This window comes from Lissotriton helveticus, chromosome 5_1 (genome assembly GCF_964261635.1).
Source record: "Lissotriton helveticus chromosome 5_1, aLisHel1.1, whole genome shotgun sequence".
NCBI classification, from domain to species: Eukaryota; Metazoa; Chordata; class Amphibia; order Caudata; family Salamandridae; genus Lissotriton; species Lissotriton helveticus.
In genome coordinates, this window is record NC_136065.1 from 170222794 (window position 1) to 170250413 (window position 27620).

Below are 27620 nucleotides of genomic sequence, written 5' to 3' on the forward strand. Positions count from 1 at the left end.
GCTGGTACTTTGTCTGGGCGCACATCGCCAAGGGACACAGTGGGAGTGCGCAGACAAAAGAGGCCTCCGCCGTCAGCTGTCCCCAACCTAGAGCAATAATAACAGAACGACGAGAGGCCTTCCACGTGGTGGCAACAATCAGAGACCAGGCACAAAGTTCAGACCAAGATACCAAGTGAGCCAAATCCCAGAAAGAAGACGACTTTACTCATCTATGGTCTGGGGGGACAGGATTTGCCAGCCTTGCATGTTGTGACAACGCAGACCTCCGAAGTTAAAATATGAACAAACACCAGATGATAGATGGTTGAGCAGATGCCCTAAAGGCCTCATTGAACAGAATGGGGAAATTCCGAACTGGTTGCGCCAAGTACTTACACTATGCAGATGATGACTGTGGCCCTCCCCCCCCCCTATGTGGGTTAAGATGATGAGCCATTATGCATTAAGGTTGTCACACCACACTAGGTTGCACCATGCCACCAGGCATGGCAGAACATACACAGCACCTAATTGCAGGGGTAATTATGAGCTCACACCACATTACAAGCGACCCCTTAACAGACACAGACACATTCAGTAACTGCCATGGTTGCGCACTGCAGTTTGGGTAGACACTCGTTATAGGCCCGCTCTCATAAAGTTGTACATGTTATAGTTAAGATCCCTGATTTTCTTTTCAAACCTACAGATAAACAAGCTGATGCCCAATCCCTACATGCACAATTACACTTGATCACAGGGGTAAGTCATAGAAGCATGCATCCCGCGAGTCATGCATGTACAAATGAGCCCTCACCATGACACCTGTGAATATCATCACTTTGATCATCAAAGGTAAGCATACACCTGCGCATCGCTAATATACTCCTACTTGCAGCGCAGAACCACAACATATCGCTCTTGCAAGAAACCCATCTAACATGAACAGAGGCAGACTATCTCCGTCGGAGCTGGCGAGGGCAGGTGTTTAGCACTAAATATTCCTCCCAGGCAAGAGGGGTGCTGATATGAGTAATGGTGGGAACTTTTTACGTGAGGGAAGAAGTGGAGGTAGATGAGGGGGGCCGTTATGAGTCCAAAGGGCAGGCTGAAGGGCCAAACCATTCTGGTCGGTCCAATATACACTCTAAACAATGAGCAAGCCGCATTTTTGCGCAAGCTAACTGATGTCCTGGCCCGGTGGGGTGGGATCCCCTGGTTGATAGGAGGCAATTTCAATTCTGTACTCAACGTTGCATTAGATCACTCATTCCTGCCTCGGACGAGCACCACAGCCTTATTGAACGTGCAGATATTGACACCCTGGCTCACCCACTGGTCCCCGATAGACATATGGCATACCCCCAATCCAGATACACGTATCTACTACTCCTATTCCTACACGCATGACTTACATGTCAGATTAAATCATACGGTGGGGTCACCCTCACTCCTCCCCTTTATTGGACAGGTGGACTTCCTAGGATGCATGCCTTCCAATCACAACCCCCAGTAGATGCAGCTCAAGTGGGACGCCAGCCTCTTGAATGGCACGCCTTTAAGGTAATCATCAGGGGTACAGTCTAGGGCTCACATGGAACATTTGCAAACAATTGAGCGGAGCCTTCTGCAAGATGGAGCGCAAGCTATTATATCTCGAGTGGAGACACACACACACAGGAAATACACTGCAGTTAGACTCAGCGCGTAGTGAACACATAGACCTGCTGGAACAACTTAGATGTGCAAATTGTGTGCACACTCAGCGTACATTCATGCTACATCAGATAGAGCAGAACAGTTGCTGGCATGGTTATTGCCATTAAGAACAGCCGCGCCATCCCACACACTGCTTGCGCACTGCTGCGGGGCAGAAGGTATACACGCAACACGAAATATACGAAGAGATGACACAGCATTATGCAACACTAGGAATCCACTATTCAGCACGACCAGGCATGCTTGGATGCCTTCCTCGACTGTGTGCTTGCCTGTGATCACACCTGAGCAGCACTTAATGCACCAATAGGTCTTGATGAGATCCACAAAGCCATTATGGCGCTGGCAAGGGGCAAAACCCCCAGACCCGACGGACTGCCTGCCAAATATTAGAAGGCCTACGCTACAACCCTGGCCCTCGACTATAAGCTGCTGCCATGGTAGAGTCTGCTCTCCCATGTTGCGCGAGGCACGCTTGGTCTCGCTCCCAAACCTCACAAAAACCCAACTGATCTAGGCTCATACCGCTCTATGGCACTATTGAATAGTATTTTGGCAAAAGTACTAGCCGACCGTTTAGGGCCCCATGTCCCATCCTCGGTCCACTCTGATCAAAACGGGTTTGTACCTGTCCGCAGCACCTCTTAAAACTGGAGGTGCTTTTTCAGAGTAGCCACATACCGGACAAGCCGATGGCCCTATTCGGGAGATCTAATATTGGACCTTGAGAAAGCCTTTGACTCCCTGGAATAGTAATTTTTATTTGGTGCCCTACCGAGCTATAGACTTGGAGGGGCCTTCATCCGCATGGTTAAGCTACTATATAGAGAACCGACTATGAGAATGCAGAGGGGACCCTACATCTCAGCTCCAATTAGGGTGTGATGGGGAACCCTGCAAGGATGACCACTGTCCCCGCTACTTTTTCACTGGCCATAGAACCCCTGGCGGGGGTCATTCGAACGCGGGGCACGGACTGGGCATCCCCTTGGGAGACAGCATGCATATAATTTCACTATATGCGGATGGCCTCATTTTATACGTCAGGAACTTCCGATCGATTCCCCTCTTGCCAATGCAAACACTAGGAGACTTTCCCGCCCTGTCAGAACTGAGAGTGAACACAGCAAAACCATGTCTTTATCCTTTTGACCATACATGCCCAGACCCGATGTATGCGCCAAACTGAGCTCGCATACAATGGCGAATAGACCATTCCAGCACTTAGGAATAAGGATTTTACACCGGCACGCAAACCTTCAGCAGGGCAACCTGGGATGTCTTTCTGGGGTAAACTCCCACTGTGTTATGGGCTGCGTGGCCCGGATTAAAATGGTGGTCCTGCCACTGCTCCTATACTACTTTACCAGCATACCCCTATAGTTGCTCTTAAAGAACAAAGCTTGCCGACAAACCAGGAAGGCCTGGTGATACCCAACCTGGAACAATATTACATTGCTGCACAACTGCAGCGGGTGGCTAGCCAGCCTCTAACTGCTTGACACGACGGTCGTCTCTTCGACCTGGCCTCTCAGTACCCTGATCAATCTTTTACACCCCTGCGCAAGGGAGAAACTGCCAGCACCTTTACTGCTCAACACAGCAGATCGATGCTACCGCAGGTGGATATATAACACGAAACGTGAAGCCGTATGTACATGCACTACCATTGCAAGGCACACCCAGGGTAGCACAGTCACTCGAATTACGCTATTGGTGAGGTTACACGATATGGGAGACCTGTACCAGGATGGCGTTTTGCTGCCATATGCCACACTGACTGAGGAGGACGGGCTCCATTCAGGTCAATTCCTACTGCACAGCTCGCTCCTAGCAGCCCTGAACAAACATTGAGGTGACATGACCCAGGAACTTCCAACACACTTAACGATCCCATACCTAGACGTCATATGCCGGGGCAGGTACCTCACGAAATGGTTTGCTGCATCCCTCAGACACCAATCCGCAAAAACATTATAACCCCTGAGGCAGCACTGGGTAAGGGACTTACACCATCCGTTCACTGACACCGAGTGGACGGTTGTGCTAGAAAGCCTCATCTATGTTCCGAGAAACGTGACCTTCTGATTAATACAATACTGCATCACGCAAAGGGTGCATCTTACCCCACACAAAAAAAAATCAACAAATACTTTAATCACACGGACACCACCTGTCAGCGTTGTCGCATTGCGGACGCGGACTTGCTACACATGTTGTGGTGCTGCTCACACTTTCAGGGATATTAGAGGGCAGTAACAGACACGCTGACTCGCTGCACGGAGCGCATAGTGCCCCTCGTGTGGGAGACCTGCATGCTACACCTTTACCGTGGGAGCAAAAGATAGAAGGTGACCTCCTGCTTCATCCGCCTGGGAATGACAGTAACGAAACAGCTGATCACTAATAGATGGAAATCCTTTGAACCCCCTCAAGCGGGACCCCCATCAGCGAACATGACCATGCATCGTTTACTGCATTCTTAGCAAAACAGACTCCCAGATCAAGGTAACAAGAAACATGTGCATCTGTCGGGATAGGGATCGGGTTTTGGAAAAAGGGGGTGGTGATGGACAGAGTTTCTGAATGATGCAGAATACTCTTACCAAGTCAAGAGATCATGGTTTTAATCCATCACCGCGGACTTGCTACACATGTTGTGGTGCTGCTCACACTTTCAGGGATATTAGAGGGCAGTAACAGACACGCTGACTCGCTGCACGGAGCGCATAGTGCCCCTCGTGTGGGAGACCTGCATGCTACACCTTTACCGTGGGAGCAAAAGATAGAAGGTGACCTCCTGCTTCATCCGCCTGGGAATGACAGTAACGAAACAGCTGATCACTAATAGATGGAAATCCTTTGAACCCCCTCAAGCGGGACCCCCATCAGCGAACATGACCATGCATCGTTTACTGCATTCTTAGCAAAACAGACTCCCAGATCAAGGTAACAAGAAACATGTGCATCTGTCGGGATAGGGATCGGGTGCAGCTCTAGTTAGAAATACCACCACCTGTTTACTTCACAGCCAACACACTGTAGTTGTATGGATGGGATGCTCCTAGAGATCAGCCCCACCAAAATTAGGGTTAGAGGCCTGAACGGGATGTGACCAAAACCCAAATATGTATAAGTACCTGCTATGCCTAATGATTTTGTTGTGCTCAGGTAGACTCTTATGCCAATGTAAGTGATGTAATGTATAAACAGTCAGAGCAACCAAATACCCAAAAACTAACTTGGAGTGTGAATGTCTGCTTTGTTAATGGAAAAATCCAATAAAATAGATTTAAACATAAAAAATAATGGATTTGCTGCATTTGCCACATAATCAGTCATCTGCCGCATAATAATCAGATTTTAATTTAAAAACAAGTTTGTTTCCAGCTCAAATTAATCAAAAGTTACTAAAACCGTGACATATGTTTGCACGCAGTAGAAGGCACTTCGCAAACGTTAACTGGTCATCTTTCAGTTGCTTATTTCTATATTTGGCTGTTAAACTGGTACTAAGGAGGTGAAATCTTTGCCCAGACAGTATTATCATGTGTAAAAATGATAACATAATGGAAGTAATGCTATCAAAAAATGTGCTGCATTATGCTGCATAATTGGCCTTGTCTCGCTACATAATTTAGTGAACTCTGATGCCTAATTTGGTGCACCCCTGCCACATAATTCTAGTGGCCTTGCTTACACCCAATAAACTTGGAATTTATTGGGTGAAGGGAGCCTAGACACTGGTAGGCGGATTGCAATCACAGACTATCAGAATAGACCCGATACTTGAACTGCAACATCTGCAGGGTCTACAGACAACAAAAGAGATAGTTGAGAAGCCACCCACATAAATCGGTACCTATTGGCCCCCAAGAGATAACAGCTATTCTACTTGCGGCTGGACCCAGACGGTCATGGCCTACTCTACTAATACAGGGCAAAATAAACTGCTGCAAACTAGAACCCAAGATAAGACCTGTGTGTGTACCTGTGCAGTTCAAAGTTTAGATAATAATCCTAAACATACAACATATTCTAATAATCATGTACAATGCTTGTAACTTATGCACAAAATACAATAGAAGAGGTTTAAAAACATGTTTAACTGACAGGATTTCAGAGTCATTTTGGGAAAATAAGCCATTTCAATGGGTTAAAAATAAAAACGAGTAAAATATTTTGTATTCAGGTTACAAATATCAAATAACTTTGCAGTGAAAACTATGCAGACTGTTGAAGTTAACAAAGACATGGAAAGACCTATGTGTTTCAATTCAATTCAATTCAAAAGTGCTTTATTCGAGTAATTACTCATAAAAGCAGACAAACAAACACATAATAAAATACAATTAAATTACAGAGTCAACATGACTTTAAGCACAGACACGTTAAAAAGGAAATTTTTCCTTATTTTTAAAAACAGATTTCATCAAGTTATAACCATCAAGGTGCAAAGTTCATATTATAAAAACATACATGATTAAAAATTAATTTAAATAAGTTTTCGTCAGATAGACTCCAGGCATGGGAACAGAGAATAGATAAACTAGCAGTCTCTGAACAACTAGGCAGAGAGTAGTCACCCTACTAGCAATCTCTGCCTAATTACCCACGCCCACCCCAAATACTTTGCAGTTGCTATGATAATCCAGTTTAAGGAGGTAGTTTTAATAATGCGTAAGGCTACCATGGAGCTTTTAGTACCCAAATTTCTGCACATGGGGGCCAACCAGACACGTCTCGGAACAGAATATGCTTGACAAACAAACAAAAAATGCCCCAGAGTCTCTTTCCCTTCCCCACAAGCTAAACAAGTTGCTGGACCTCTGTTTCTCCATTTAGATGTTAAGTTACCAAGAGGTAGAGAGCCAGCCCTCAGTTGGAAAAACAGTTTCCTATCCAGGGATTTAGATATAATATCCCAGTATATCTCAAACATTGGAAACAGTTTAGCTTCGAGGAAGGCAGTCGTCATAGACCCATTACTATTGCTAAGAAGGCTCTTGTTTGCAACATGTTCCCAGTAAAGGTTTTTTATAAACAACTTTGATGGAAAGGGTGACCCGGTTGGATCCGACCACAATTCACTCAACCCTAGTTCACTTAATGCAGTTCTCAGAGATCTAAACCATTTAATTTCATGAAATCGATCTGCCTTGATTACATCAGCAAATCCTTCTGCATATTGAGACAACTCAGGGGTGGTCCAGATTCTGCGCCAATATAATATCGGTCGAAGTTTACACCTTGCCGAAATTTCCTTTCTACCAAGATCATATCTGAGTGGCAAGAGGGGGGTACTCTGTGGGGTACCAGTTAGTTTACGGAGGAAACTATTCTCTGACCTCTGTAACTCCTGGAGGTTCTCTTGCCCCCACAGTTCTGCCCCGTATAGTGCAGACCCTATTGCTTTAGCCTCATATATGATCAGTGGCGGATTAATTGGCTTAGTTAAGGATTTCGCGTGCTCCTTAATGATGGTACCAGCAAGCTGTTTATGCCTTAATATAGCTAAATCTAGGTGGTGGTTCCATCTGTTATTATTTGAGATATGTATCCCCAAATAAGTAAAGGAGTTCACGACTTCAAGGCAGCGCCCGCTCATGGTAATTTTGGGTTTGAATTTCCTACTGGGATTAAAAACCATGAGTTTTGTTTTCGCTGCATTTACCTCCAAACCATGATCACAACAAAATTTGTCAAAGATTATCAATGCCTTTTGCAGACCACTTGGGGATTTTGATAAAATTAGGGTGTCATCTGCGAACATTAAAATTGGAACTTTTGCACCAGCAAGAGAGGGAGCATCTACAGGCTCAGTTTGCATAAGGGGAACAATTCCGTTTATAAAAAGAGTAAACAGTGTTGGAGCCATTGAACAGCCCTGCCGAACCCCCCGCTCGACAGGGAAGTCAATGGTGTCATTACCATAGCCACCCCATTGAATCTTTGCATAAGTGCCCTCATGGAGTCTCATAATCAAAGTTAGGATAATCATCGGGACCCCTAGGGCGGCCAGCACCTCCCACAATTTTGCCCTCGGCACCAGGTCGAATGCAGCCCGCAAGTCAACAAAGGCTGCGTACAGGCTGCATCCACCCAGTACCACTGTCCGCCATTGTATAAGTTGAAAGCGAAAGACCTGGTCTACAGTGCTTGTTGCTTTGCGAAAGCCCGCCTGAAAAGGGGATAAAATGTTCTGCTCCTCAGCCCAGTCAAGCAAATTGTTGATGATAACACGTCCTACCACCTTTTGGACCGTGTCTATTAGGCTGATTGGGCGATAGTTACAGGGTTGCGCACGATCCCCCTTTTTGTAAACTGGTATAATGATGGCACCCCTCCAAGAGACCGGAATTTCAGCACCTCTGGCTAAATGGTTTAATAAAAGGCAGATGTACTTACTCCACCTGTCGGTGTCATCTAAGAAGACATCCGCCGGAACACCATCATTACCTGGGGCTCTGCCCCTATGGACGGATTTCAAAGCAGACAGGATTTCGCCTAACATAAAAACATCTTCGTCTGCGAACAGATAAGTAGGGTTATTATTGCTCGCAGGCTGACCCCTAGAAGAGTACTGCTCTTTAAAAAACGTAACCCAGGCATCGTGAGGGACATTATTATTAGGAGGCTCTGGAGGTCTATCATGACCCCATTTGACGATGTGCCAGAATTGTCTAGAATTTTTACTTTCGCTAGCACATCTCAATTTCTGCCAATGATCTTCGTCCCATTCTTTTTTTTGCCCTGGCGATACAGTTTTTATAGTGCTTTCTAGCAGACCGAGTCTCAGTCAGATTGTTATTTTTAATTGCAGCTCCTAGTTTCGATCTTGCTTTCCTGCAATCTTGGTTATACCACTTTGCTGTTTTAAATGGACAAGCCTTGATGTTTCGTGCGGGTTTTAAAAAGATTTTTTTAACTTCGTCAAAAAGAGACGTATGAACATTTTTAACCTCATCTTGTCCATTTGCTAGATCAGTGATATTTTCCAGTGCCAGAATGGCCTTGTCTGCAGCTGCACCTATCTTTTCCAGGGCCTGCTGGTCCGTCTTAACACCAGACCATCTTAGCCTACGCATATTATTGGATTGCGTAATCGTTGGCGGCACGAATAAATGACAATTAGTTGAGGGGTTTACATTAGATGTCCACCAGTTATGCGAGACGCATAACGGGTCATGGTCACTTTCTATTCTGGCAGTAACTACCATGTCAATAAGGGATGGCCATAGCGATGTACTACAAATAACGTAGTCAATACGACTTTTGCTTCGCCCATTATTAAATGTCATGGCGGGTACACGATCTGATTGGGTTCGGCCGTTCAGGGCGCGTAACCCATGCTCCAAGCACATGGCATTTAGACCTAAGATGTCAGCTGTCCATCTGGTTATCGGGGGGGACTCAAGTGTGGGAATGTCCCAAAGTTTGTCTTCCTCTGATCCCAGAGGAGAATCACCAGTGATTAGAGGTTCAAATGTCCGATTCAAATCACCTGCAATTAAGATGTTTTTTCCTGCAGATTCGATCTCAAGAATAGTAGAAAGGCTCATAAGAACCTCGGATCTACCTTTCCTACCACCTCTGGCATAGATATTATATACATCCATGGAGAGGGGTAGGTCACTGGTCAATCGTATCAGCTGAATATCTTTTTGGTCAAGTTCCACACTTTTTACAGCAATCTTTAAAGACTGCCTGATCCATATGGTAAGGCCCCCCATAGGCCGTCCTTTGGGACCCTTGATGGCAGGAACATGAAAGTTTAGATACCCCAAAGCAAAGGTAGGCTCACACGCCCAAGTCTCTAGGAAAATACAGAGGTCGTACCTATTTATAAATTCTAACCAGTCTGCGCTTTCCATTTTAGAAGATATACCAGCTACATTCCATGATAGGATATTCCCTGAAATTGGTGTCGTAGGAATACCATTGGTTGTAGAATGCATGTTTAGCACCTTACCCCCTGTGCCCTGGTCTACAATCGTAACATTCGGTGCCCCAGGTAAATCAGCAATCAAAAGCCCCGACGGGCTAGTTGTTATGGGGTAACAAGCTAAACCTGATAGACTTATGGCATAAGCAGATGCAGACACAGCATTACAAATAGGTGGTTGTCAATCACAATCACTTAAATTGGATAATGAAGAGAATCGATTTTCTAGCCCCAGACCCCAGTCAACTGAGGCAACATCCTTCCTCCCCCTCTTAGTCACAATGTTCCATTTGGTTCTTAAAATGCTTGAATTTGGTCCGCTTCCCTTTCTTGGGTAGAAGAAGTCCAAAGTCAAAGGAACAATTGAAGTCGTTCGCCTTTGAGGTGGTAAAATATTTGGTAGGATGTTGGGCAAGACCCCAGGGTCAGAGAAGTGGAGAACAACACACTCCCCTTTAAACTTTTTTACCCTATCCCCGATCCACTGAACCCTTCGTGCTTTGACAAGCTCTTCAGAAAGTTGCTGCTTTCCCCAAGGAGTAATTACCATGTTAGTGGTTAACCATGATAAAGATTTGTTTCGTAGAGAAGATGCTGTTTCCCTCTCACCTTGAGCCAGAGCTGGAACATTGGCAAGGACAAGTACCAGTGGGGAAGCTTCAACCACAAGTTCAAAAGTCCCGGTCTCAATAAACGGGTCTTCAACAGCAGGAGCAGGGATCGAGGCAGTATGAGAATCACCTGGGAGAGTGCTATTCCTTGCCGTTAGGGTATTCGATACCGGGACAGTGACTGGGATGAGACCACCAACGGCTGCAATTACTGATTTGTTGACAGATTCCTCTATCTTTGCAGAGACACTTTCCGGAAGTTTCCCAGTCTCGTCTATTGATTTTTGTAGTAGACCTTCCAAACGGTTGACCTCAGAAGTTAGCTTGTCTATTTTGCTAACCAGGGGCTTCATCGCACCTTTGATTTTTGAGTCCATTAAAGTTAACAATTTATTGAATTGGGCGTTCGAAAGTGTAATATACGCTTCACTAGTCAGATCATGCTCCTCTTCCTCAGAGTGTTTCCTCGGGGGGTTTACTACTCTGTTCTTGGCTGACCTAAGGCATTCCCGTTTACCCAGAACCGGTGCTGGAGGAGAAATAGATTGATCCCGACTAATGGTAATATCAGCCAGTACCTCGTTAACACTCAGATCTTCATCACCAGCAACAGTACCACTTGGCTGTATAGTAATAGTATCTGGGAACAAATCAGGAGTGGCACTATTAGTGCTGTTATTTATAAAAAGGCCAAAAGGGTCATCAGCCTCGATATCAATAAATGGAGATTGAGCAGATGAGTCGATTCCCAAAGAGGCTCTTCTATCAAGGTTGATTTTTTCCACTACCTGCACCAAATAATTTTCCATAGTGTTAGTAGACGTGGTTAACTTTTTAGGGGGCATAATGAACTATATGAGCAACCAAAGTCAATGTAACTTACGCAACAAATTGGTCGACAATTTCACAGCTCAGCAACGGCAGCTCCAGGGCAGCGAGCCAAGAGACCAGGCCCAACCCAACCTTGGCCAACCTCGGACGGCCTCAGACGGCCTCAGACGGCCCGCCCTTTGCCCGGGCTTCGCCCGGCGCTCCCGCGCGCTCTCGCGCGCTCTCGCGCAGCGAGTATCTGTCGCACTTATATTGACGTCTTAAGGCGGCCTGTGGGCGGGGCTAACAGGGTGCGCGCAGACCAGCTGGCAAAGGTCAGGCAGGGACTCCTGGGAGAGCGAGTCCCTGCAGCGCTACACACCTGTGCTGGTAGTCAAGCCTCTCCGCCTCCACGCTCACCAAAACCCAGGGCAGTAACTCCAGGCGGCAAACCAGTCCTCGCAGCGGCACCCGCGAAGCGGGGGCGGCAAGTTGCAGCGCAGTTCAGGGCAGTAGTTCAAGGTAGTCAATGGCGTCTCACGAAGGTCTCCTCACAAGGGCTCCCACATGCAACAGGGTAGAAGCAGATTTTATGCTGTATGCCGGCCGGTGGGCGGGGCTAACAGGGTGCGCGCAGACCAGCTGGCAAAGGTCAGGCAGGGACTCCTGGGAGAGCGAGTCCCTGCAGCGCTACACACCTGTGCTGGTAGTCAAGCCTCTCCGCCTCCACGCTCACCAAAACCCAGGGCAGTAACTCCAGGCGGCAAACCAGTCCTCGCAGCGGCACCCGCGAAGCGGGGGCGGCAAGTTGCAGCGCAGTAGTTCAAGGTAGTCAATGGCGTCTCACGAAGGTCTCCTCACAAGGGCTCCCACATGCAACAGGGTAGAAGCAGATTTTATGCTGTATGCCGGCCGGTGGGCGGGGCTAACAGGGTGCGCGCAGACCAGCTGGCAAAGGTCAGGCAGGGACTCCTGGGAGAGCGAGTCCCTGCAGCGCTACACACCTGTGCTGGTAGTCAAGCCTCTCCGCCTCCACGCTCACCAAAACCCAGGGCAGTAACTCCAGGCGGCAAACCAGTCCTCGCAGCGGCACCCGCGAAGCGGGGGCGGCAAGTTGCAGCGCAGTTCAGGGCAGTAGTTCAAGGTAGTCAATGGCGTCTCACGAAGGTCTCCTCACAAGGGCTCCCAAATGTTTCCATTTGTGAGCTCAAAAAAAACTATTAGGATGAATAATATACTTCAATCACTACATTACCAGGTTCTCCAAATATGCATAGTAAAAGGTATAACAAAAACAAATGTACAGGTATAGCTACTGAAATTTGTTTAAAGAGATTAGAAGCAGACGAGGTGATACACCACCAAGAAAATGTACACAGGAAACCAACTGGACAGACTAACAGCAAAATTATAAAAATACTCAAGTGCACATTTTGCAACAATTCATTACACCATAGAACTCACCTTGTCATGTTATGTTAATTTAACTTATTCAGCGCTCGAATAGGTGTCTTGGCGCTGAGACTAAAAGTAAGCCCTAGGGATCATGCAACTAAATCTGGAACAGCCAGGTTTTTAGACTCTTTCTGAAGGAGGCTAGTGAGCTTGCTGACTTAATATGCTTTGGAAGTGTATTCCATAATTTGGCCGTCCCATAACCAATGGCTCGACCCCCACCCCAACTTGATGGTGCGAATCTTAGGAACCATTATGAGCCTAGCGTCAGTAGAGCGAAACCGTCTACCAGGAAAATACTTTTTAAGAATACAGGTACCATGTTATTCAAGGCACTAAAGGCTAAGCATAGTGTCTGAAACATGACGCGACTTGCTACAGGAAGCCAATGGAGTTTCCGAAATTCCTTACTGACTGACTCGTGTTGTTGAAAATAGAAATCGACAAACGTGAACATCACCAGCGCCATCTTACCTAACAAGAGCCATCGGCCGCACGTAAACGGCATCCATTTTAGGTGCCACGGCCATCTCACGCTTTGCGAGTCACCTACACGTCTCCCTGACTTCGCAATCATCCCCCGCACGCTGGCAGCCCCCAAGCACACATGCTAGAGTCATAAAGCATCCTCAGCGCGACCCTGCCCCGGAGCCACTTCCCGTGCAGAACCCACATGCCCTTTCATCCTCCCCGCTCGAGCAGGCCCTTTTGATAACCCCCAACCGCACCTGGCCACTCGATCCAGTCCCAGGCTGTAAACCAAGCCTTGCGGACACACTTTATTGCCCCCACACTGCAGGAGGTGTTGCACACACAGAGATGCATGATCTTATCATCTACATAACTCTTAGATCTGACCGATCCCACGCATTTACAGTCCCCATTGGAATGTTCGGCTGTGTGATATCAATCACCAATCAAGATCCGGGTGGGGGGGGGGACTATCAACTGTTGGGACTCTGTGAAAACCTGCTGGGGGCGGGCATTCCAAGGATGTTTGACCACCAATAAACTTATTGTAAACTGTATATAATGTGGGACCGCGGAGACGTTGTTAAAACACCTCCTGAAGACATTGACTTGTGTCAGGCCTGTTGTGTTCTCTATTGAAGCAATAAACCCGTTCTTGCTTTCCAGATTTTCAGCGCCTGTCTCTTTATTTGGTAAATATCGATATTGGGATTAAAGGCGTCCTACGCCGAACAGTCTTGATTATTCGTTAAAGATTGGCTGTTTTCCCACAATTTGGCGTCCCAACGCGGGGCCCAAGTAGAGAAGTCCTAACGACGGAGTGAACTACTGCAACGATTGGGAAGAGCTCCTGCCTAAAAGAGACCCTCGTCTGGCGGCCGATCATCCGAACTTCACCAGTTCCGAACGGATCTCTCTAGAGTGACCGACGGTCCTGACTGGGATCCCACAGGAGTGCCGTGGCTAATTACGGAGAAAAGAGGACGATCGGGCGCTGGAAGTGGAAGACGAATAACTGTCCATACGGTCCAGGTAAGGTCGTGAAAACGACTAGTAGTAGGATGATTGATTGTTATTGAAATACTAGTATTGCGCTTTATTGGTTTGTTTAGCTCGTTAGCTAATTGATATATTGGTTCTCTTTGAGATATTCTCTGTTTGCAAACAACGAAGAGTAGGAATATTCTCTCTTTGCAGGCAGTGAAGGATAGGTAGTGCGGACCTTTGTCCACCATTGTTTGAGATTTTCATTTATCCGATTATACGTCATGCCTATCTTCTCCCCACTGAGTGGTAATTGGTTCAACCCGGACCGTTTATTAGAGGTCGATCATCCGGCTCCACCGGAAGGCACCCCTAATAAGGACATGTTTATAAAATATGGACTAGTCGCTGTAGCTTACAGTAGGCTATGGCATAAACATACGAAGAAAGATAGGGAAAATCAGTGGCCACTGACGGGATCTTTTGATCCTGCTAAAATAGAGGTGTTAGAGATAGCTTTACGTGAAAAGAAAACTACGCCAACTATGCTTGACAGCTTCGGCTTATGGCGAAAAGAAACTACGCAACAAAAGAAAAGAGGAAGCAAGAATAGAAAAGGAACTGCAAAAATCAGCTCACCTAGCTGGCAAAAAGTTAGAAGAAGAAATTCTAGAAAGGGAAATAGGTAGGAAAGGACTAGAGGCGGAGATCTCGGGTCAGTACCCGGTTAGAGCTCCCTCAACCCTTTACCCTGAGCTCCCATCAAAACAAAGGATCGATGATGATCTACTTCTAGGTCCACCGATTATCTATATGCCCCCTCCTTATGCCCCTACCCATCCCCTAGTACAAAAGCAAGAACCTCCGAGTACCACTGAAGGAAACGCCAGGGCCCCAGTACCCACGGCCTCCGTGCCGACCGAGCCTCTCGCGACAAATGCCTTATCAGATAACACGCTAAACAGAACGGAAATAAAGGAGTCGGTGAGAATCCCGCGACTCAGTAAAGATGAGCGAGCAGGAATCGATAGAATAGTTAAGACTCTAATCGACAGGAAGGAAACTGAAGAACACTTAACGGACATCTGTAACTCGTACATCGACAATCGCAAACGGCACTTCGTCGTGCGCTTTTGCCACCATATGCTCACAGCGTATGAAGAAAAATATAGCACCAAAGGGCCCGACCGGCTCATAATTCTGTACGGAAAGGTAGACATAAGAGACGAGAGTGAATGTGATATAGCTGAACTATTCTCCCACCTTATGGAACAAGGACAGACAGGCAAAGAAGCGGCATCAACCATAACAGAACCCCCGATAGACAGAGTAGATAGCATGATGCCCATCAAGGAAGCCGCCCCATATTGGGTCCCCCCTAGAGGACAAGGAACACATGAAGATATAAATCACCAAGACGCTAAAGGAAGGGTGGTCTATAATTGGGTATCTCAGCCCTGGGATAGACAGGACATTTTGACATTTCGAAAATCCCTGCCAGACTTACGAAAGAACCCTACTGCGTTCTACACAGAGTTAGGCACAGCCCTAGGATTAACCATCATGATGCTAGCCGACACCGACTTGTTCTTTGGGCTATGTCTCCCAGCCGATGTTTGGAAACAAATTAGAAAGGTAGACCACTCAGATCTGTTCGGACATACCTGGGGACAACTTGACGGACTGGATAAGCAATGACACCCTGGACAGAAACCCTTAAAAGCGATATTAGACCTCCCGGACAAAATAGTGCAGAAAGTGAAAACATTAGTCCCTGAGAAAAAGATAGACTGGTCTATCGTGACAGCATGCCGCCAAAAGTCGCAGGAAGATGTGTCAGAGTTCTTCTCTCGGTTCAAGACAGTGTTCTCCGACTATAGTGGACAAGACATGTCCACTGCAACCGGACACCACTTGTTCGTACAGAACTATGTCAATGGTTTATTACCAGAAGTCTCACAGAAATTACAGACTAGTGAGTGTAGTTGGGCGGCTTCTAAACCAGCAGCCATCCTCCAGATGGCCCAGTACTATGAGCACCAGAAAAACGAGAACGAAAGGGCCAATGAAAAGAAAACGAAAGGGCCAATGAAAAGAAAAAGAAAGACTTAAAGGAAAGAGTCATGATCGCACATCTACAAGGTGTAAATTCAGAAAGGGAACAGTACAAGGGAGGATATCAACAAAGTACCCCTAGAGTGCCACCACCTAGGAATAACATGCCTGCCCCATATAACGGACGCCGAGACTTAGGGGAAGATCAGTGTGCATTTTGTAAAGGGTTTGGACACTGGAAATCCCAATGCCCAATCCTGGCAGAGATAAAAAGAGACAAAGGCACGAGAGAAGTAGCGAATGGGCCCAGAAGTAGGGGACGAGGAAGAGGACACACAAACGACATTAGCGAAGAAAGGCCAGGTAGGACGAATGCTTTTGACCATCCCCGACAGAACCAGTATCAGCAATCGGACTACGACAACACGTACGACTTTGCATAGGACAGCCAAGGGCAAGGGAGGGATCCAGTCGAGCTCTATGTTGATCAGCAAGGCCCTTATGTTACCGCAAAGGTCCTGGGCACAGAGTCGCCATTTTTGGTAGACACAGGAGCAACACGTAGTGCACTATCCAAATGACTGATTCCAAGAGCACCCTTGTCTGGCTCACATGTGACCTCAATAGGATTTGATGGTACGCCCTCCACTAACCCTTTGTCCAGACCCATCCCTTTTAATCTAGAAAACAACATCACTGACACAACATTCCTTCTCTCTTGCAACACCCCAGACGCTATTATGGGCCTCGACTTGCTGAAGCACTTCAGTGCAACTATCCGATGTTACCCGGGCGGAGTGAGAGTCATTTTATATGACAATAACCCACAACAGAGAGATAGTCCACCCCAACACATGTATCCCATTTCCACAGCAGACGCATCCCTACTGGACACTCTACCCTAACTCTTATGGGCTAGGACGTAGGACAGATGATGTTTGACCCAGTACACGTGACAATTCGACAGGACGCGATTTTGCCAAAGATACCGCAGTACAAAATATCGCCAGAGGGAGAGAGAGCACTCACAGATATCATTCACTCACTTGTAGAGGCAGGGGTGGTGGAAGAGGTGGTGAGCAACATTTGTAACAGTCCTATTCTGCCGATCATAAAGAAGAAAGGAGAGGGAGACGGAAAAGCCTACCGCTTTATCATTGATCTAAGGGAGGTGAACAAGATCGTAGTGCCCCAATACCCAGTCATGTCTGACATCATCACCATTTTGACCCTTATCCCATCCAGTGCCTCCGTTTTTACTGTAATCGACCTCAAGAACGCATTCTTTTCCATCCCCATTCATGAGGACAGCCGCTACCTTCTTGGATGTACACTCAGATCCCACTCATTCAGATTTTGTAGAGCACCACAGGGGTACAACATTTGACGAGTGCCCGACTGACTGGATACAAACTGACCCTGTTAGCACCACACATTACGCTGAAACTATGTTCCACCCTCAATCCGGCCACATTGCTGCCTCTTCCTGAAAGCGACCTCAATATGATTCCACTGCACGACTGCATTACGCTCACTGATGAACAGACTAAGAGTAGAGTTGACCTCCGAGACACTGCCTTTCCAGAACCAGACGGGGAACTATGGGTAGACGGCTCAGGTCTCAAACTACCTGACGGCACAACCTCAGCAGCATACGCTGTAACCACAGCCCAAACTGTTGTAGAAACTGCTCGCATCACCCTGCGATCTGCCCAAGCAGCCGAGCTCATTGCCCTCACTCGAGCATGCGTCCCAGCAGCTGGCACGACAGTCAACATATACACCGATAGCCAATATGCCTTTGGGGTAGTTCATCATTTTGGGCTCCTTTGTAAGGAAAGAGGGTTCCTGACGTCACACGGCACACCCATCCTACATGGAGATCTAGTCTCTGTATTGACAGAAGCAGTACTCCTCCCCAAGCAGCTAGCAGTGATCGAGTGCCAGGCTCATAAGAAGGCGACCGACCTTATTGGACAGGGAAACGCTCTAGCAGACATTACCGCTCGAACCACACCACGAGACAGAACGTCACGCATGTATGTGACCAGGTCACAAGCAGAACACTGGACTGACACTAGGGCGACTATAAGAGACATACAAACGACAGGCACACAGAGTGAACTAACAGAATGGGCACGGGTGGGACTCAAAGATGAGGAAGGCTGCTGGAGAACAAAAGACGGTGACAAATGGTTGTTACCAAACGCATATCTGATCCCCATACTGACCATGGCACACCTACGATCTGACCCCATGATCGGGCTAATCACGAGAGTATGACACAACAGCAAGATTGCTGACTTGGCAAAACGTTTGGTACAACAATGCATGGTGTGCCTACATCACAACCCAGGGAAGGGGACAGCGGTACCACGGGGAGGGTTTGGAGTCCCCGATCACCCCTTTGTAGTCCTCCAAATGGACTACATACAGTTAGAAAGGTGCCATGGTCTCAAATACGTCCTAGTCATTGTGTGTGCATTTAGCAAATGGGTGGAAGCATACTCCACTCGAGACAATACCGCTACGGCTACAGCGAAGGTGTTGTTGAAAGAATTCTTCCCTAGGTACGGCCTTTGTCGAATTTTATCGAGCGACAATGGCCCCCATTTTGTAGCGGAAGTAATCCAAGGCATCCTGAAGGGCTTAGGGGTGAAACAAATATTCCACGCTCTTTTTCACCCCAATCAGCAGGCCTAGTAGAGCGGCACAATGCCACGTTAAAACTGAAACGTGCGAAAATAGTTGCCACCACTGGGTTAAAATGGCCAGACGCACTCCCACTGGCAATGCTATCAATGTGCTCCACCCCAACCAAGCATAGATTGACACCCTACGAAGTGGTTTTCGGCCGGCCAATGAATGTTTGGGCAGCACCGAAACCATCCACCATTTATGATGTCCCGGACATACTAATGTCCGATTACCTGCATAAGCTTACCATCGAATTAACACTTATCCACCAACAGGTGCTGCATGCCATTCCGGATGTGTCCTGGGGTCCAGGACATGATATCAAACCTGGCGACTTCGTCCTCAAAGAATTTCCAGAGGTCGGAGAGTCTGCAACCCAGGTGGACGGGCCCCAGGCAGGTCCTCATCGCCACCCGAACTGCCCTTCGAGTGGAAGGAAAGAAAAACTGGCTGCATGCCCACCACTGTCGACGGATTTCACCAACCCTGACAACCAGCGAGGAAGTGAACGTCCAAGAAGAGCTCCTGATCAAAGACCGACCAGCCTTGAACTGTTAACCACAAAAAGAGACACTCGAACTGGCAGAGTATCCCGACCCTACAGTACCATCCAAGAAAGGGTACAACCTGAGGTCGACAAGAGGAGGGCGTCTCGACACGCAGACCACTAACTAAGTCAAAAGTCTCAGATCGGTAGCCAACACTACAAAGGCTACCAGGAGATACGCTAGACGAAGTATGTGGTCCTGTGAGTCATCGAGCCCCTTGAAGGTGATGGAAGATCCTGGACGACCGAAGAACCACTGCGACGACGCCAAGGCTGCCAAAGTTCACAGTATAAAGACAATTGCACTCATAGCAGTATCACTCACAAGCCTCCTACTAATGGTAACAGTATGGATCATCGAAGAAAGTGCTCCCGCTCATCGAACATTTATACCCACTGTGCAACCCACCACTGAAAAAGAACACTATCTGGTGTCACTATAACCACGCCTCCGAGAACGAAGCAGAGAGTTCTGGAATAACTCTTTCGTCCAACTGCTGCACCAGCACAATCTTGTTGCAAATGCTATGAACTGTTGGGTCTGTGGACTGCTACCACATGCCACTGAACACTCCATTCCTTTCATTCCTTCACCTTTCTCTGTACATGGGTCCTGCCTTGCTAGGTTAATGCTGCTACAAGAAAGCTACAGAGAAAATGACACATCTGATGGAACAATAAAACAATTCTACAACGAGTTCTGGCTGAACAAAACTGGAAGAACAGCTGTTCCCTTTTGTCCCCTCACTTCAAATGCGACCTTCCCAATGGACATTCCTGCAAAAGAACGAGTGGAAATGCAAGTCTTCAATAATCCAGCCAGACCCACCGTCTCCTTTCTAAAGAAAAGAACAGCTGCAACCACAACTGTGGCCCTATCTGTGGTGAACGTCTCAGGTCTTGTTTGCATTGAAGGCCATGGGACGTAAAATGTGGGCCACAGTACTTGTCGCATCACCAGGACCCTACATACCACCGACCCCCCTTCATTTGTTGCATCACCAAACATGTACTTCATCTGTGGTACTAAAGCCTACACCTGGCTCCCAAAAGGCTGGGGGGCACTTGCTACATTGCCTTTGTTCTGCCTCCGACCCATACTGCCCCTGCTGGGCATCACAGAGAACAACGGTCCGGAGACCTCGACCAAGCAGACTCGGCTACATCCCAGTTTCAGGATGTAGTTAAATGCCTTGTTCGATTTTGTGGTCCGATGGCATACATCCGGGCCATTCGACATCTATCTCAGGCAGTGGAGATAGCTTTGAACGTGACAGCTGGCATCCTCTCCAACAACACCGCCGAGCTTCAAGCGGTCCGCCTCATGACTTTGCAAAATCGTCTTGTATTAAATGTAGTACTGGCAGACCGCGGAGGAGCATGTCGCATCATCGGTGCCAGCTGTTGCACCTTCATTCCTGATAGTTCACCTTCCGTTTATAAGGCAATTGAACATTTGCACAGACTCACATCAGAGATCCATCAAGAAAAAGAGACTTGGACACTTGGAAGCTGGTTTTGGGGAATATTAAAAGAGTAGGGATGGAAAGTATTGATGATCCTCTTGATTCCAGTATTTATAATATGTGCCTGCTGCCTGGGGATACACTGTATACCTCGTCTGTGTTCTCTATGTACATACTCCTTGTGTCCCAGAACTCTAGACTCGCACACAGCCCGGATAAAAGTAATACACGATACAGAGATACAGGACATTATGGGGATTGAAATAGACTAGCAAGATGTCTTGGAAATGTTCAAAGGGAGGACTGTTGAAAATAGAATCGACAAACGTGAACATCACCAGCGCCATCTTGCCTAACAAGAGCCATCGGCCGCACGTAAACGGCATCCATTTTAGGTGCCACTGCCCTCTCGCGCTTTGCGAGTCACCTACACGTCTCCCTGACTTCGCAATCATCCCCCGCACGCTGGCAGCCCCCAAGCACACATGCTAGTCATAAAGCATCCTCAGCGCGACCCTGCCCCGGAGCCACTCCCCGTGCCGAACCTACATGCCCTTTCATCCTCCCCGCTCGAGCAGGCCCTTTTGATAACCCCCCAATCGCACCTGGCCACTCGATCTGGTCCCAGGCTGTAAACCAAGCCTTGCGGACATACTTTATTGCCCCCACACTGTAGGACGTGTTGCACACACAGAGATGCATGATCTTATCATCTACATAACTCTTAGATCTGACCGATTCCGCGCATTTACAGTCCCCATTGGAATGTCCGGCTGTGTGATATCAATCACCAATCAAGATCCGGGTGGGGGACTATCAACGGTTGGGACTCTGTGAGAACCTGCTGGGGGCGGGAATTCCAAGGATGTTTGACCACCAATAAACTTACTGTAAACTGTATATAATGTGGGACCGAGGAGACGTTGTTAGAACACCTCCTGAAGACATTGACTTGTGTCAGGCCTGTTGTGTTCTCTACTGAAGCAATAAACCCGTTCTTGCTTTCCAGATTTTCAGCGCCTATCTCTTTATTTGGTAAATATCGATATTGGGATTAAAGGCGTCCTACGCCGAACAGTCTTGATTATTCGTTAATAATTGCCTGTTTTCCCACAGTGTTTAGGCACATTTAGTAGGAGTCTTGCAGCTGCATGCTGTACCATCTGCAGCTTTTTTATATGATGTTTCTGCATATTCTGATACAATCCATTGCAGTAATATAGCTTTGATAGCACAAATGCAGTCACAACCGTCCTGCTAGAATCGACGGAAGAATATTCTTCAGTTTCTTGATCAGATAAAAGGTAGCAGAGTTTGTGGCAAGGAACCATTTGAGAAATGGAGTTAAGCACAATACAGAGCAAATGCAGACATGTTTAATAACAGATAAATAAAGTAATTTGAAAAATATTAAATGGATATGGTAGGGGCGTGGTCTGGTCATGAGGGAGAATGGCCGCCTGAGAGAAGAGCTCTGCTCCAGGACAGCGCCCATCCAGAGGCAGCCTTATTTACAGAGAGCTTGGGGTTAATAATTAGACATTTTCCAGAAGGTGAAATTATCTGGTCATTAACAGTGTGTTTTGTTCGGACGGGTGACCTTTTTTTGAAGGGCTTTTCTCAAGCTGAAGAATGCCTGAGGAGACGAGCGCAGCCGGGCCTTTGAACTCATGATCTATTTGGAATCCCCCCAATTCGCAGAGGTACACGCCAGGTTTGCCCATTGTCCCCTCTTCTTTTTCTCTTAGTGATGGAACCTCTTGCTGCTGCAATTCGCCAATCTGATGATATTACAGGTATCCCCCTTCCAATTGGCCATTCTAAAATTTATTTATATGCAGATGACATTCTTCTTACTCTTACTAACCTCCCCCGATCTCTCCCAGCCCTTCTTCAAATTATTAATGATTTTTCCTCCTTTTCTGGTTGTAAAATAAATTGGGACAAAAGTGAAGCGTTACCTATTTCAGTTGGCATTACGAAATCAGCAATTTCTGGATTCCCTTTTCACTGGCAAACTTCACACCTTAAGTATCTCGGGATTCTGATTAATAGAGGTCTGGAAAATATGGTTGCGGATAATTTAACTCCTTTATTTTCTCAAATGCAGAGGGATTTTGATTCAAATGCAGAGGGATTTTGATAAGTGGAAAGCTCTAGGATTATCTTTATGGGGTAGAGTTCAAGCTATTAAGATGGTTACTTTACCAAGATTCATTTATGTTTTGGGTATGCTCCCCCTCCAAATTCCTTTAGTTACTCTTAGATCAATCAACTCCAAGATAAAGCTCTTTATTTGGGGCACAGCTAAACCGCGCCTTGCTGCTGCTGCTAAATTAAAGGCCCATCAGTTACGTGGAGGCATGCGTCTTCCATCCATTGAACATTATTCACTTGCCCTACACATTTCTCAACTCTCATATTTTCTACCCAAATCTAAAGACATTCCACAATGGGTATCAATTGAACGTATCCCTTTCATACGGTACTGGTAATAGTTATTTGGATCCTAAAAATCCTATCTTATCTGCCATGCATAGATCTTGGCAGAGGGGTCATCGCATATTAAGTTTGAATCCGCGAATTCACATTAAAGCTGCCTTGTGGAATAATTCAGCTATTCGTATCAATGGTCGTACTTTATCCTGGCCTTTATGGAGAGAAGCCGGCATTTCTTCTCTGGATCAACTCGTACATGATGGAGATTTTAAAACTTTTCCCCAACTTTGTGAGGAATTTAATCTTCCACTCCTACATTCCTCTAAATACGTTCAACTTCAACAATGTCTTAAAAAACAATTAGGCTCTCCACCTTGGTTGCTTCAGGTTTCTCCACTATTATCTTATCTGCAACTATGGGGGTGACCTCTGGTCTTTATAAAACCTTTTTGCTCCCTCTTTTTTCACAACCTCTCTCACATACTCTTCGGACTAAATGGCAATCTCGCTTATCTATTATGTACTCCAATGCTCAATAGGAACAAATTCTGGAGGGGTTGCAGAAAGGCGTTCGAGAAGTGCGTCTCAAATTCTGTATCTTTAAAATTCTTCATGATTGGCACTGGTCACAGGTTAAATTACATCAAGCTGGGTTATTATCGCATACTTCTTGCTGGAGATGTTCTAATCCAGGTTGTACAAGACTAATGGTTTTGACCGTGCACAGCCTCAAGATAAACCACACTAGAATGTGTTACGTGCTCCAAAGAATATCTCCCTGCTCAAGAGAATATGATAAACAACAAAGCTGCACCACCACAAATGGTTCCTGGTTGTGACATAACACATATCATTTGCGAATGTCCACGCACCAGACCCTTCTGGATCTTTGTTGGCAAAACTTTGAACTCTACAATGGCATTAATTTTACCACTTACATCTGCCACCATTATTTTACATGAATTCCGTGGTTTTCCAAAACTGTCTAAGCCACAGACTCGTCTTCTTCACACTGCTTTGGCTACAGCCAAAATTTGCATTTTACGCCATTGGAAGTCTTTATCTGTTTCTTCTCAGGATGAATGGTTGGTGGCAATGATGCAGACAGCCTTACATGAACACACAGTTTGCAATCTTCAGGACCAAGCGGACATCTTTCTTCAAACTTGGTTCCCCTTTTTGGAAACCACATTGGATGACGATTGTAACCCAACTCCCTCTTCTAATGTGCATCCTTTACCTACTTAATTTTATTATCTCATATGCTTTTCCTGTACTATTTCATTCTATTTATCCTTACTCTTTCCTTCCCTCTCCCTCCTCTCCCCCCTCGTTACTCTGGCACTCTTTATTTTTTCTTTCTTCTATTTTTTTTTCTTTTAATCTTGATTACATTTAGTCATTCCGTTACTTACATATAAGATACATTCATACCTTTTGTATTGTTATTTTGTATTGTTCTTTTAGAACAGATTGTAGATTATGTACCGTTAACTTTTTCCTTATCTCTATTACTACGAGTAAATTTCATAATCTATCAATTCAATATTCTTTTCAAATATATTGCAAATAAGGTTCTTATTTACCTTATTCACGTTAATATTTACTTTGTATTTTATTGCATAATTAAATAAAAAATGTCAACACAAAAAAAGGGATATGGTACTACAAGAAACAAAAAGGCTGCCATAAAATAAGGAACACATTTGCAAAGTGACAATGACATGCAATAATTACTTCAAGAAACTAAGCAAGACCAACACTGGATCAAAAGTATGTCTCTGATCTCAGAGTTCCTAATAAAATCGGAGAGCAAAAAAATATATATTGAAATATTAGAAACAGTGGAATAAAACATACTGATAAACTGAAGATAGATTAAAAACTCACTGTATGTCATTGCTAAAGTTTTCAAAAGTATATAGAAGAAGAACACAATCTCAAAAAAAGCATTAGCAAATGCAACCCATCTGGCATGCTTTCTGAACATATATATATACACACACAATATATATATATATATATATACATACACACACACACACACACACACACACACACCCCTTTAATACACACAGTTGGGCCCACATCGAGGCCTTTAAACAAAACCTACTAAACTGTAGGCAATATTTTAACCATAGTGTTATATCTATGGCAGTGTGTAAAATTGTTAAAATCTTCGATATACCAATGGCCTATATACCTTAAGGATATCACAAGCGACCTGCAATGGAAAGCTAATGCTGTCAGTAGCCAGGTCCTAATAAGTACACCCCAAAATTGCTTAAAACTATCCAGCGATAAACAGTAATAAGATGGCAACTCACACCTGGAGGGCAACTAAAAAAAATACATAAAAAGACCTCACTACGTTAAAAAAAAATTCCAATACTGTTAAATGTATAATAAAAACTGAGAACTTGCATAGCCAGTCAGAATGAGACTAGACCTTAGGTGGAAAATCGTCAGTAAGAAAGCCATCGAAGGCAAACAGATTTTCACAGAATGAACATATCATACAGGCCTGTATAAGAGCAGAGAGGGTGGAAAGAATTAACGGGGTCAGGGAATTTGACACTTAAAGAGGTATATCAAGGAAGATGGGGTACAATTCACCCACGGAATTAAATGTAACAAATTATCCAAGTGTATTCAAATGGAAAGTAATAATGTGTGTGCCGATGACAATATATCATTAAAAAAAGAGAACTAATTTGAATAAATAAAAGGTTAATTAAGTAAACCAGCCCTGTAACCAATAATCGTACAATTCATATTTGGAGTCAAGCAAAACGTGCAAAGTAAAAGGACTTGACAGTGCTTTTAAAGTTTAAGCTGCATTGTAATAAATGTGTCATTTTACTTTCAGTAAGTGTGGTGTTCATGTGGTCGAGTAACAATAGATGGAAAATGGTTGTAATCCTGCTTCCCCGCTTGACTTAATGTGGTCTGAACACACATCACCCACGCCCCATGCACATTTGCGCAATCTGTCAAAACATGAAGCGTGCGTGAACACTATATTAGAGTTGCACGTATTTTACTTCAAACAAAAACAATAATACAACGAGTGGCCACGCCTGCCTTCATTACGTTTCATAAATGGGCTCCTTGTAATGGTTATGGATTTAAAGTACACACGATTCGATCCAAAGAATAAGTTACTAGCTGCCGATCAAGGAAATGCAGGTGGTAACCTGAGTTTACCCACATAACCATGTGAATCTCTTGACAAATGACTACATATTTCTGAGCAGCTTCCAAAATATCTTTCTAGAATATGCCTTCCAATAACATGATAGTGTTACGCATTACATAAATAATTAACTGAATGAGCAGATTTCTTTTGAATCACTTTCAGAGTTCAGTGTATCATTTCATATGCACCCGTGGTTAGAACAGTACAAAGGTATGTGGTTAAACGTGAGCTTATTTCAAATACATACAGAATGTTACGAAAATAGAAACCTATCGTCTGATGGAACGAGGACCATCTTACAATACTCCCACTGCTATTTTACGCCACTACTTAGTGGCGCAACGACATCTGAAAGAAGAAAACCAGGTCCACTACCAAGAGAAACAACCATAAACTCTATACAAATCAAACCAACTTAGAAAAAACAACAATCGGTGATCCTGGACCACTAGAGAAATACTGAATAGGGAAATTAAGGGCCATCGGGCAAGACTATTTCCAATACTGTTGAACCCGGCCAATGTAAACAGCACGATTCTACAGCTGCGAACGACAACAGCAATAACCATCTCCGCAAGGAACCATACAAACAAACGTCTCAATAGCCTAGTTGGATGCAGGAACCCCACAGACACCTGGGAAAGTTTAGCAAATAACCTGTAGAATATGAGATCCGAAAATGCACTATTAACCCATACTGCTGACACAGGATCGGGACGAGCGGTCATACAACCTGCACCCCCACTGCAACACCCCTACAGCTACGATACTTACACTGGCAGTCCCTGAATTCAATATTATATCGCTCCTCCGAACCTGGTCTTTTAACGGATGTCATTTGTCTGTAAATTTAGCACTTCCGGGTCGTATAAGAACCAATCCCACAGCAGACCATGTTTTGGAATCGCCTGGCAGAGGGCGGTACTTCTAATGTGTATCCTGGCCTGTGATTGAAGCAGTGAGGATCTTTCAGCCAATCCAGATTCGCTGCACAGAATCCCGTGTTCTGGTTGGCTGTAGACGATGCGCGTGCCATTGTCCCAGCCGTCCCTTTAAACTCAGGGGGTGCCGCTCATCTTGGGACATGTTGGGTTTAGCTGGTTTTCCCACGGAGTGAGTTAGTTTTTAGAAACGGGCGGAGACAGCCTGTGTTGTTGGGCCGGGTAGGCGCCTCTAGGCTACTACCCGTGGCTCTGTCGGGCCCTTTAGGATAAGGTGCCTTAAACACATGTGGGATGTT

At 45.7% G+C, this 27620-nt stretch overlaps 1 protein-coding gene across 2 annotated transcripts in view; it reads right to left on the bottom strand.

Annotated features, from left to right (window-relative positions):
• Positions 1–27290, bottom strand: part of RABGAP1 (RAB GTPase activating protein 1) — an 855191-nt gene extending 827901 nt beyond the window's left edge. Inside the window, exon 1 of one of the 2 annotated variants that reach the window (XM_078641966.1) lies at positions 27155–27290. The gene's annotated coding sequence lies outside the window, so the exon portion shown is untranslated. The remainder of the gene's footprint in view (positions 1–27154) is intronic. The other variant, XM_078641967.1, reaches the window with a different exon arrangement.
• Positions 27291–27620: the final 330 nt, after the last annotated feature.